This window comes from Tenrec ecaudatus, chromosome 1 (assembly GCF_050624435.1).
Source record: "Tenrec ecaudatus isolate mTenEca1 chromosome 1, mTenEca1.hap1, whole genome shotgun sequence".
NCBI lineage: Eukaryota > Metazoa > Chordata > Mammalia > Afrosoricida > Tenrecidae > Tenrec > Tenrec ecaudatus.
Window position 1 is genome coordinate 187,069,046 of NC_134530.1, and position 12,472 is coordinate 187,081,517.

The 12,472-nt window shown below is 36.9% G+C and overlaps 1 protein-coding gene and 1 pseudogene across 8 annotated transcripts in view; one reads left to right on the forward strand and one right to left on the reverse strand.

The window, feature by feature from the left end:
- The window catches only part of RABGAP1L (RAB GTPase activating protein 1 like), an 828,618-nt gene that overhangs the window by 174,610 nt on the left and 641,536 nt on the right, over positions 1-12,472 (forward strand). The gene's annotated exons all lie outside the window — the stretch shown is intronic.
- On the reverse strand, positions 2,276-2,328 carry LOC142438346 (U7 small nuclear RNA; annotated as a pseudogene).

Below are 12,472 nucleotides of genomic sequence, written 5' to 3' on the forward strand. Positions count from 1 at the left end.
AATGCTCTATTAGAAGTAAATGCTTTCTTTCACAGTAGTGGCATGCTTTGTTCTTAGCTGTGTTGTTCTACCTATAAATAGTTTCCTTTTGAACTGGAGGCAAAATGTAGTAAAAATTGGTGACAACAAAGTTATTTTAGTGTCATGAAAGAATGGAAGCATATGATGATAGGAGCTTGGAAAATGCAATACTTCAGTGAGCTTTCATTTCACAATTTAGGCATCTTTGAAGATAGAGAAATTCATGGAATATAGGAGCAGATTTTGATGATTAGTTGGAATTATTGCAAAACAGTTCTGTTCTTAAGGGGCCAACTGAATCAGCATCAGTGAACATGTGAGGGGGTTGTTCTTGAATTCTTATTTATTTTGGGTGTGTGTGATAAACTACAAAGAACATTTTGAGATAATTAGAGAGAAAGCAATGATATGAAGGAAGAAATGCTTATATAACATTCATTTAAAAAGAATAGGCAATGTTATGTTGGATAGATAATCTTTGGAAATCCAGAACATTTAAATTGGGCCAACTATTGTATTTTCAATGCAGATTGAAGTTTCTTTTGGAGATGTAAAGCATATGTGATAGAATCCGTCATTCTAACCTACTTTAGATAATTTTTGTTAGCACATCTGATTATCATAATGAACATATTTTCTGCAAAAGATGGTGGCATTTATTATAGTTTAAAATATATAATAATAGGAAAAATTTGAGGTGTTTAATTATTGGAGCATCTGGCTTTAGAAGATACTAGGTTTTGTATTTTTAAAAAATGGAATCTTTTTTTTTAATTTAATAATTTATTTGATTAAAAAAATGGAATCTTGTAGCCAATTTATATATGTAATGAGTATCATATTTTAGATTTACTGTATGAAATAAGTATTTTGAAAGTGTATGTGAAAGATAAGGTTGGTCCTCAATAGATTCTTAAGAAAATTCTTGGTAGAAGTCACTACCTCTCAAAGTCTTAGGTTTTTCTAATATTACTGGTTTATTTTCTTCTCTAAAATGCCATGACATAATAACATTTGAATTGGTAGAGTTATTATAAAAGAATTATAGAAAAATAAGTCCTTGACTATTTGTTTCAGTCAAAGGTTCGCCTGGGGAACACAGGGGAGGGAAGGAGGAAGGGAAGGAGATAGAAGGAACAAAAGTGATAGAAAGGATTACTTGATTGATTTATTTTTAGGATTTGTTTGGCTACTATGTCAGTCAATCTCATTGAGGGTTTCGATTTCACTGAGCTATTAATTTACATAGTGTCTAATGCTGTGTACTCTAGAGAAGCTAAACCACTGAAGGGTGTGTCTCTGTGTGTGGAGAGAGAGAGAGAGAGAGAGAGAGAGAGAGAGAGAGAGAGAGAGAGAGAGAGAGAGAGAGAAAGAGAGAGAGAGAGAGAGTTAGTTTTAAATCGCAAAAATGGTTTTACATAGCTGTAGAAGCAGGTCAGATGTTAGACTGGAGACTTATCGAGTCAAATAGCTGCAGAGTTTGATGAACCCAAGATCAGCAGGAAGATTACAGTCTTGTGAATGCTGAGGGGAATGAATTCAAGGTTGGCAGCCCAGATGGCAGGCGGCTCAAGACTTCCAAAATTGGCAGGCAATATGGCAAGCTGTTGGCTCAAGTTTAAAGAACCAGAGGTTGCTGAACCAAATGCAGCATCCAGACCTAGCAAAATAGTAAGCAAGCTCTTCCACAATGTATACTTCTATTGGAAGCATGTCACACGCTTGAGGAGAGCTCATCATGTAGGATTACTAGATCTTAACTGTCAAACCACTGAGAATTTTGGCCCAGCCAAGTTTACACACCTTCACGATCACACCAAGCATGATGTTTCTCTAAGGAAAGTGTCTAGGGTCAGGAAGTGAACTCTTGCCACGCTCACTTCTAAAGAGCTTTCTGAAAAATAAATAGATAGATAGCTTTCTGGCTGTGCATAATCTAAAACAGATTTCTTCATTATTCTTGAAGTCCCTGGTTATCAAAAGTAATCTTTAATTACCACATAAACTTATGTATAAGGTGAGTTTTTCAGCACATTTTTAAAACCAGCTCTCAGCACATTTTTAATGCAGTATTTGTGGTAAAATTAGGTACCGTGGCTGATATTTGAGTTAGCTTATAGTCAGGCGTATATGGTAAAATCCACTGATAATGTCAACCACATATATAATATACCTCCACAGCAATGTCTAGCCTAATGTTTGAGCAAACAACTGGACACATAAAATTAATCATCATACTTTTTGTGTGTGGGGGGGGGTCCCAGAAAAAAAATCAGCTAGACAAATTCTAAAAGAGCTGTAACACTAATCATCACACTTTTATAATCACTGTTATCCAAAGGGCAAGCCAGTTACTAATATTGATGTCACAATATTGTGTCACTAATATTGTGACCACTATGCGTGGTCACAGTGAGGATAAAACCAAGCCAAACTTTCTGCTATCAAGTTGATGCTGCCTCATAACAATCCTATAGGACAGGGTAGAACTGCCTGTGTGAGTTTCTGAGAGTAATTTCTTTTTTTTTTTATCATTTTATTGGGGGCTCATACAACTCTTATCACAATCCATACATACATCAATTGTATAAAGCACAGCTGTACATTTGTTACCCTCCTCATTCTCAAAATATTTGCTCTCCACATAAACCCCTGGCATCAGCTGCTCATTTCCCCCCTCCCTTTCTGCTCCCTCCTCCCTCATGAATCCTTGAGAATTTGTAAATTATCATTTTGTCTTACACTGTGCGATGTCTGAGACTATTTTCTTATGGGAATAGAAAACCATGTATTTCTCCCTCATTCATAGAGCTAGTGGTGTCCACCTGCTGGCCTTGCAGTTAGCAGCCCAACAAGAAAACACTAAGCTACCAGGGCTCCTCACAGTGAGGATTAGAAGCTTGAATTGTAATATAATTATGATATAATTACAATATAGTTATATTTATGCCAAAGAATCTCTGTCACTTAATAAGAGAATATCTTTTTTTTAACAATTTATTGGGGCTCATACAATTCTTATCACAGTTCATACATATACATACATCAATTGTATAAAGCACATCTGTACAGTCTTTGCCCTAATCATTTTTTTCTCCTCTTTTCTTTTTTTACATTTTATTAGGGACTCATACAACTCTTATCACAATACATACATATACATACATCAATTGTATAAAGCACATCTACACATTCCCTGCCCCAATCATTCTCAAGGCATTTGCTCTCCACTTAAGCCCCTTGCATCAGGTCCTCTTTTTTTTCCCCTCCCTCCCCTCTCCCCCCTCCCTCATAATTTATACATGCCCTTTGTAATTTATACATCGTTATTTTGTCATATCTTGCCCTATCTTGGGTCTCCCTTTCCCCCCTTCTCTGCTGTCCCTCTCCCAGGGAAGAGGTCACATGTGGATCCTTGTAATCAGTTCCCCCTTTCCAACCCACTCACCCTACACTCTCCCAGCATCATCCCTCACACCCTTGGTCCTGCAGGTATCATCCACCCTGGATTCCCTGTACCTCCAGCCCTCATATGTACCAGTGTACAGCCTCTGTCCTATCCAGGCCTGCAAGGTAGAATTCGGATCATGGTAGTAGGGGGGAGGAAGCATCCAGGATCTGGGGGAAAGCTGTGTTCTTTATCGGTACTACCTCGCACCCTAATTAACCCATCTCCTCTCCTAAACCCCTCTATGAGGGGATCTCCATTGGCCGACACTTGGGCCTTGGGTCTCCACACTGCACTTCCTCCTTCATTTAATATGGTATATATATACATATACATATATACATATACACACATATACACATACATACACACACTTATATCTTTTTTTTTTTTTTTTGCATGATGCCTTATACCTGGTCCCTTGGCACCTCGTGATCGCACTGGCCGGTGTGCTTCTTCCATGTGGGCTTTTTTGCTTCTGAGCTAGATGGCCGCTTGTTCACCTTCAAGCCTTTCAGACCCCAGACACTATCTCTTTTGATAGCCAGGCACCATCAGCTTTCTTATAGTTGCCATTATATAAGGAATCTATGATACATCTGAATTAGAGAAATGTAAAGAATACTGTGTAGTTGAGAGAAGGGTGGGGCCAACAGCCAGTGCAGGCCCAACAACATAGTTTTAAGTCACTTTGAGGAAATACATTAGTCATTTTCTGTGAACATAACAAAGTATGATCAAAGTGTATGTTAACCTGAAATACAAAATGTGTTAGCACTTTGTAGACTCTGAAATAGCACTAAAAGAGCAAGCTAGACTATTAATGGTTTGATTCTGAAAATAGCTCCTCATTCTGTTTGTTAATCTGGGCATCTTGTATAATATGGAGATGGCAATATTATCGACCATGTAGAGTTTTTTGATCACTTATTCATTCATTCAACAAACACATTAAGTGCCTGGTCTGTGTCAGATCATTAGTTTACATAATGAGGAACATAGAGGCGAACACTGCAAGATGAACTCATCGCTTTCACGGAGCTTACATTCTGGTGGAAGGAGACTGGCAAACAAATGGGAAAGTAGCCGATGGTGACAGAGTGCTATGTCCTGGGGATACTTTAGTTTGGGGAGTGAAGGAAAGCCTTCCCGAGGAACTAGCCCTTTAGTGCCTGAGCTCTGAGCGACAAAGACGGGCCTGCCATAATGACAATCCAATGAAAGACCTTTCAAGAGGTGGACAGCTAATGTAAAGGTCCTAGTATGTGAATAAGCATGAACCGTTGGAAGTAAATGCTGGATGTTATTCCATCGCTTGTCTATCAGTTTGACATATATGAAAGGATGTGTGCTGCTGTGCTGCTGGAAACTATGCTGCTGGTATTTCTACTACCAGCCTGGTTGCCAATGGTGGACAGGTTTCAGTGGAGCTTCCAGACTAAGACTTGTTAGAAGGAAAGAGGTGGTACACTACTGAAAAATTAGCCACTGAAAATCTTATGAATAGTAGCAGACTTGGCATAAGGGAAATCATTGCTGATGTCAGATGGATCTTAGCTAAGAGCAGCAAATTAGAAAGATGTTTACTTATAAAATATTAATTATGCAGAAGTAGCTAAAAGATAGCATTGTGAAGAATGGAAGTTCCAGAACACTTAATTGCGTTCCTGCAGACCAGTACATAGAGCAAGAGGCACTCAGCAGAACAGAGAAAAGGGATTGAGTGCTTTAAAATCAGGAAAAGTGTGTTACAGTGGGGAAAGTATTATATCCAGTCTGTATGTGGAACAAATAATCTAAGATAGACTGCATAAAGTATTGGAAAAGGGCTGATGATTAACCTATGGTATGCAGATGACATAACTTTGCTTGGTGAAAGTGAAGAGTACTTGACATATTTACTGATGAAGGTTAAAGACTACAGCCTTCAATGTCGATTACACCTCAAAATAAAATAAAAAAACCTCACAAGTGGACCAGTATGCAATATCCTGATAAATGGAGCAAAGATTGAAGTTGTGAATGAGTTTGTTTTACTTAGATCTACAATCAGAACTCATATAAGTGACAGTCAAGAAATCAAACAAGTATTGCATTGGGAAAATCTATTGCAAAAGACCCCATTAAAGAATTAAAGAGCAAAGATGCCACTTAGGATTAAGGTGCATCCGACCCAAAACATGATAGTTTCTGTTGCCTTGGCTTCTTGGTAACTCAAAAGCCACTGCTGTTAATCTATTCCAATGCATAGTGACCGAGTACAAGTTTCCCTTTGGGTTTCTAAGGTTGTAAAACTTTATGGGAGCAGAAAACTCATCTTGTTTCTATAGATCAACTGGCGGATTCAATCTGCTGACCTTACAAAACCCACTGTACCAACCAGTCTCCTTATTCATACTAAAGGGGAACTATAGAAAAGGACAACCAAAGAAAATTGATGCCTCTGAATTACTATGTTGGTAAGGAATACTGAAAGTAGCATGACTGGCCCTAACAAATAACTATGTCTTGGTGGAAGTGTAATCAGAATGCTCCTTTGAGGGGAGGATGGCAAAACTGTCTCGCATACTTTGGACATGTCATCCAAGGGACCAGTCCCTGGAAAAGGATACTGTATTTGGTAAAGTAGAAGTCCACCTTCAATGAGATTGAGACACAGTAGCTGTAGCAATGGACTCAAACATAGCAAAGTTTGTGAGGTTGACTTAGGACTTGGCAGAGTTTCCTTCTGCTACATGTAGCTTTGTGATGAGTCAGAATCAACCCAATGGCACCTGGCAACATCGTTATTGGCATTTCAGTTCAGGAACTTTCCAAGTAGCATTAGGCCAGGATGTGGAAAGCACTCTGACTTTCCTGTTATTTCTGAATGGGACTTGTATGCTGTACTACAGGTTGGGTTGTTTTATTCCTGAAGTGTCCTATCATCAAAGCTCACAAAACAGCAACCAACAAGTAACAGTTCTCTAGTACTTTGTGCTCCATACTGTTCTAAGTACTTTACCTGCCGTTGGGTCTTGCTATGTATAGAATTTGGATTAAGGAAAGAGAAATCTCAGGAAGCAAGATCGAAGAGGAACTTAGAATGCTTTGAGAACAGGAACCATCATGTCAAGTAGACTGTGGATGAAGAGGCGAGGAGGAGGAAAAGTCTCTCTAAAACCTCAAATCCTGTCTGCTCTCAGAGAAGGGATGAGCTGGAGGGCTTTCCTGTAAAACCAAGAAGACCCCACGTGTTGACAGGAGACCAAAACAGTCTTTCATGCTCCGAAGCTCCTCTGCCTAAACCTTCAGTAAATCCCAAGGGTCCTGGAAGTAGAAACTTCCCCTTTTCCTACCACAGCTCTCCCTCAAACCTGCTTTGACTGTGTACTTAGTGTAATTAGAGTGTTAAAAATTTAGATTTTGTTATGTACCCTCCATGTTTCATCCCCTTTGATTTGAGTGGCTTCACATTCGTTCAAGTTGGAGACAATGCCTTTATTCACTATTCCAGTTACAACGATTAAAGCACTAAGGGAAGATGAGGATGCATGTTGATATAAATAAATTTAAATCAAACTAAAATCAGTCTAGGACCCTGGGTGCTTAGTGGTTATTCATTGGGCTGCAATCTGCAACATCTGTAGTTTAAAACTACCAGCTGCTCCTCAGGAGAATGAGCTTTCTACTCTCCTAGAGTGCCAGTCTCAGAAACTCACAGGAACAGTTCTGCTTTGCCCGATAGGGTCACTGAGTCAGTATCGAATCAATAGCAGTGAGTTTGGATTTGGGTTTAAAGTCAGTTTGTTAACAAACAAAACCAAATGACAAGAATTTTATTATTTCTCTTCTAATTGAAGACAAATAACAATGACCAAGGCTGTGAAGTACTAATAAGGTTTCAGGGAAATTAACAAAACTATGATGGTAACTTTTTTCCCTGCAGACTTAGCATTTTTACAGGATTGACTCTTTACCTTTAGCTGTGCAAAACACTTAGAAGCTGAATGCAAATGTACTTTTTTTAGGTGATTGTATGTATTTGCAGTTTAGTGAGAATGCTTGATTTTTTAATATGACTTATGATTTCTTAATATAGGTATGTTTGTTTTGAGTTCATTTAAAACTTTGCATCAATTTCAGCCTTGCATCAAAATCAATTTAAGCTTTGCATCAAAAACCCTTAAAAATACTGATTCTGCATATAACCTAAAGGTTCTGAGTAGTATGCATTAATGTTTCGAATATAAAAAGCTCCAGGGTTTTCTCATTTAATCATTATTTAGAACCATACCTTCAGAGGCTTTATAAACAGAGTTATCAACTTACTGTACTGTGAATTTGATGACAGTATGATATCATATTTTAAAAAGCTTTAAGTTTATTTGTGCACTGTGATGAATGTTTCTAATGTGATTTAGCCACTCCTCAGCTATTGAATTTGTACCATACATTTACATGGTGCTAAGTACTATAATTAATTTTGATGTGAACAATGTAATTTAATTTACAAACATAGATCGATTAGTTATCTAAAATGCATGAAATTGGAAATAAAATTATATTTTATAGCAGAATACTGTAATTTAAACATAGTTGCTAGGCACAATATTTACGTCATACTTGGGTTCAAAGAAGTGAAGAAAATTGCCCTTGTGTAAGACACTAAGTGCAAATGAAATATTTTACTACTATTAGAACATTTTTACACTGCAACAGCAAAATGGAGTAGTTGTGACAGAGACTGTATGGCTTGAAATCCTAAGTGTTAGCTGTCTGTTCCTTTACAGCATTTCCTAATCCCTCTGAAGGCAGTTGTGTTTGTAAATAATTATGGTTTTATTTCTTCTTTTCCCATATGTTTGCCTTTTCTCTCATTTTACTGCCTTATTGTACTTGCTAAGGCTTCCATAGATGCTAAATAGGAGTGATGACAGGGAGTATCCTTACATTTTCCCTTGTTCTCAGAAGGAAAACATTCTGTCTTTAATCTTTAAACTTCATCTCAAACCCACTGCCATCGAGTCAATATGGACTCATAATAACCCTATATCGGCTTTCTGAAGCTATGAATCAAATGCGAGCAGTTGGCTTCATCTTTCTCCTGTGGGGCAGCTGGTGGGCTTGAACTGCTGAGCTTGTGGGTGAGCAGTCCAGTGTTAGCCCTACAGTTCCACATGGTTCCTCCTTCTACTCTTAGTATGATATTATAGAACAAACCAGGCAATTGAAATCTAGTTAACTCTGACTACGCCCACATGTTTCAGAGCAGAACTGTGCTCCATAGGGTTTGCAATAGTTGATTACTAGCCTCTTTTTGAAGGCACTGCTGGTGGATTTGAACCATCAATCTTTTGGTTTACTGTGCTTAACCTAATGCTTAACCATTTGCACCACTCAGGCACTCCTAAGTATGATATTAGTAATTGATAATACTAATTAGTGATTAGTAATTATAATTTTATAATTATTCTTTGTCATCTTGAGTAAGTGCTATTGTGTTCCTAGTTTGTTGAGAGTTTTTATTAGGAATAAATGTGCAATTTTGTCAGTTTTCTACATCAATTAATATAATCACATGGTCTTTCTTCTTTAGACTGTTAATATGGGGGATTACATTGCTTGATGATTTTCGAATGTTGAACCAGTATTGCATTCCCCAGGTAAACTCCACTGCTGTATAAGGGAGCTATAAAAGTTCTTGAAAAATTTTCATTATATTTTAAGTACGTTTTCCAGAAACTTCTTGAAAAACACCCTCATGTTAAATATATAAGAAAGAGCTCTGGGGGCTCAACAGTTAAAACACTTGGCTGCACTTGAAAGGTGGACAGTTCAAGCCTACCCAGAGCCTTCCAGGAAAGAAACCTGACAGTCAGCTTCCATAAAGATCACAGCCTAGGAAACACTATGGGGTCCTTGTACACTGTCACATCCCAAGTCAAAAATCAGTCTGTGTTAAAAATCTACCTGACATTGTGTCTAATACTACCAATACAAAATGTGAAGTTTTGGGAAATGAATCCAAATCTCATATGATATAATCACTGTCTATGTGCATAGACACAGAATCAACTTGTGAATTTGAAAAGCCTTTTTTTAACTGCTCAGATTTAAAGAGACTATTCCTTGATGTTTGCATTGTTTGGGCTACATATGTGCAGAGATATATATGTGTGATGCCACTGTACCCATCTGCATTTTGTCTTTCCCCCCCACTTTAAAAATAGTTGACCGAATAAAATGATATCTTAGTATGTGATTGTACAATAATGAGTATAAGTAGAACATACTTCTTTTTGAAAAGGAGAGAATTGACCATTTTGTGTTGTAAGATTTAAGTTATAACTTATTGAGCACTTTTAGTAATAACTGTTGATAAACTTGTTGATTATCTTTCTTTGGGTATTGTTTGTAATGTGACTTATTTGTCACAAACACCTTTTTGTTTGTTTAAGTTGCTCCTTTTATGTTAGGTTAAAAGTATGTTTTAGATCAGCGGTCCTCAACTTATGGGTCACGACCCATTTGGGGGTCTAAGGACCCTTTCACAGGGGTTGCCTGATTCATAACAGTAGCAAAATTATAGTTATGAAGTAGCAATGAAAATAATTTTATGGTTGTGGGGTCACCACAACATGAGGAACTGTATTAAAGGGTTGCGACATTAGGGACGCTGAGAACCACTGTTTTAGATGATTTAATATTTTTCCTCCAGTCTGCACAGTTAGCCATTCAGAACAAGAGGGTTTGATTGTATAGAAGCCCATTGAAGGAGACCCAGTTCTGAGCAGAGGGAGAGTGGGAGGTTACACTATCTGTGTGCAGCATCTAGTGTTGTGGAAAGAAGACTTACAATATGTAATTACAGAGCTATAGTGCCATTGGAAACTGAATTTCCAAATAAATATGAACACCTGTCTTAAAAAATTGACTTGATAATGCCTAACAACAACAATAAAACAACAAAATACACATGTTAAAAATACACACATGTGTTTGTGTGGATGTATCTGGATTTGATTTGTGAAGATTTAGTTGAGGATTTCTGTCTGTATTTATAAGGGATGTTGGTCTGTAGTTTTTGTGTGTTTTTTTGGTAATAACTACTCTGCAGTGAATTGAAAATACTCTTGTTATTTTAAAATTTTTCTGCAAGGTATATTTTTTAGTGTTAGTGTTTTTTCTTCTTGGAAAATTTGATAGAAATTATAATTGAAATCATTGGGGCTAGGGGTTTCTTCCTACTTTTGCTTTTAACCTGGTACAGCATTATTTTTAAAGTGGGGCTTGCAGAGAGTCTGGAGATATATATATTTTTTCCATACAGTCAGATACTCTTTAAATTGTTATGTTTACATGCTTTATATTAAGTATAAATTAACCTGTATCATTAATTTTTTGATCTTTTAAATATTCCTGTATTTATTTTCCCCCAAGATATATTTTATATTATTTGAGGTGTTTTTAGTGCTGTATTTTATTGTTTTTAATTTTTATGTATTTTATTTTTAGTGTATCTCTTTGTATGGTTCTTTTTTTAATAAGAAGAATTTTTGTAATCATTTTATTGGGGCTCGTACAACTCTTATCACAATCCACACATACATCAATTGTGTAAAGCACACTTATATATTTGTTACCCTCATTCATGTCACAACACTCGCTTTCCGCTTGGGTTCCTGGAATCAGCTCCTCATTTTTCTTCTTTTTCCCCCTCCCTCTCTGATGTATGGTTCTTTTAGTGGTTGCTTTAGAGATTGGTCTCTTTGTTTATTGAGCACAGTCGAAATGCAATAAAATGTTTATTTGTTAAAACCGAACAGCTTATATTTCCATGGTTTGATATCCTCCCACTGCTTTTAATAAAGTGGACAGGTTTAGCTTTATTAATTTTAAATGACTTTAAGATACAGCTGAGGTTTTACCTTATGATTCTAAATTAATTATGGAAAATAGGAAACAATTGAAATAATATTTATCATTTAACTGGATTACAGTACAGGTAGAGAAATTAGAGATAATAAAGTTGCAAGGCCCCATTATATTCTTTTCTGAGACTTTTTGTGCTGCGAACATTGTAGTAATAATAATACATTTATTCTATTTACTTGTAAATACCAAAAGTATTATTATTTTAAATATTTTTAACAATTTAGAGGCAGTATTATCCCCACTTTAGTGATATAGATGCAGCGATTCAACAGGGTAAGTTATTCAACATCCCACATCTGATTAGTAATGAAATTTGAGTTTAAGCCCAGGCCTACTTGACATCGAAGTCTGTATGTTTCACTATGAATCTAGTCGTTCACTCACAGATGTTGAGTATGTGCTATCTGGTTGGCATTATTTGTGTTGAAATCAATACAGTGCTTGCCCTCATGTATCTATTGTCCGGTGGGTGGGACAACTATTATAGCATAATTATAAAAATATGTAATTACAAATTGTGGTAAGTGTAGTGAAAAGAAACACAAGATATGATAAGAAACAAATTCTGGGGCCTAGTTAGACTGCAGTCTGGAAAGGCTTTTCCAGGAAGTAGTATTTGAAGTGAGACTCCAAGGTGAATGGGAGTTGGCAAAGAATGGGGTGGCCGTGTTAGGAGAGTATGGTGGTGACTTGACTGTTTTCTTCATTATCTCATAATGTCCATTTAGAGCGGTGTTTCTCAACCTGTGGGTCGCGATCCCTTAGGGGGTCGGACGACCCTTTCACAGTGCTTGGCCGATTCTTAACAGTAGCAAAATTACAGTTATGAAGTAGCAACAAAAATGATTTTATGGTTATGGGGTCACCACTACACGAGGAAATGTATTAAAGGGTCACGGCATTAGGAAGGTTGAGAACCACTGATTTAGAGCATATATTATGATATAAAAACTATTGCTTACTATGAATTCGTTGATGGGGGTAGCTGACATTGCTTTACCTTAGTATAAAGCAGTCAGTTCTAAGACTCTCGCATTATAATCATCCCTCAGCATCCATGAGAGATCCCCGAGGATATCAAAATTT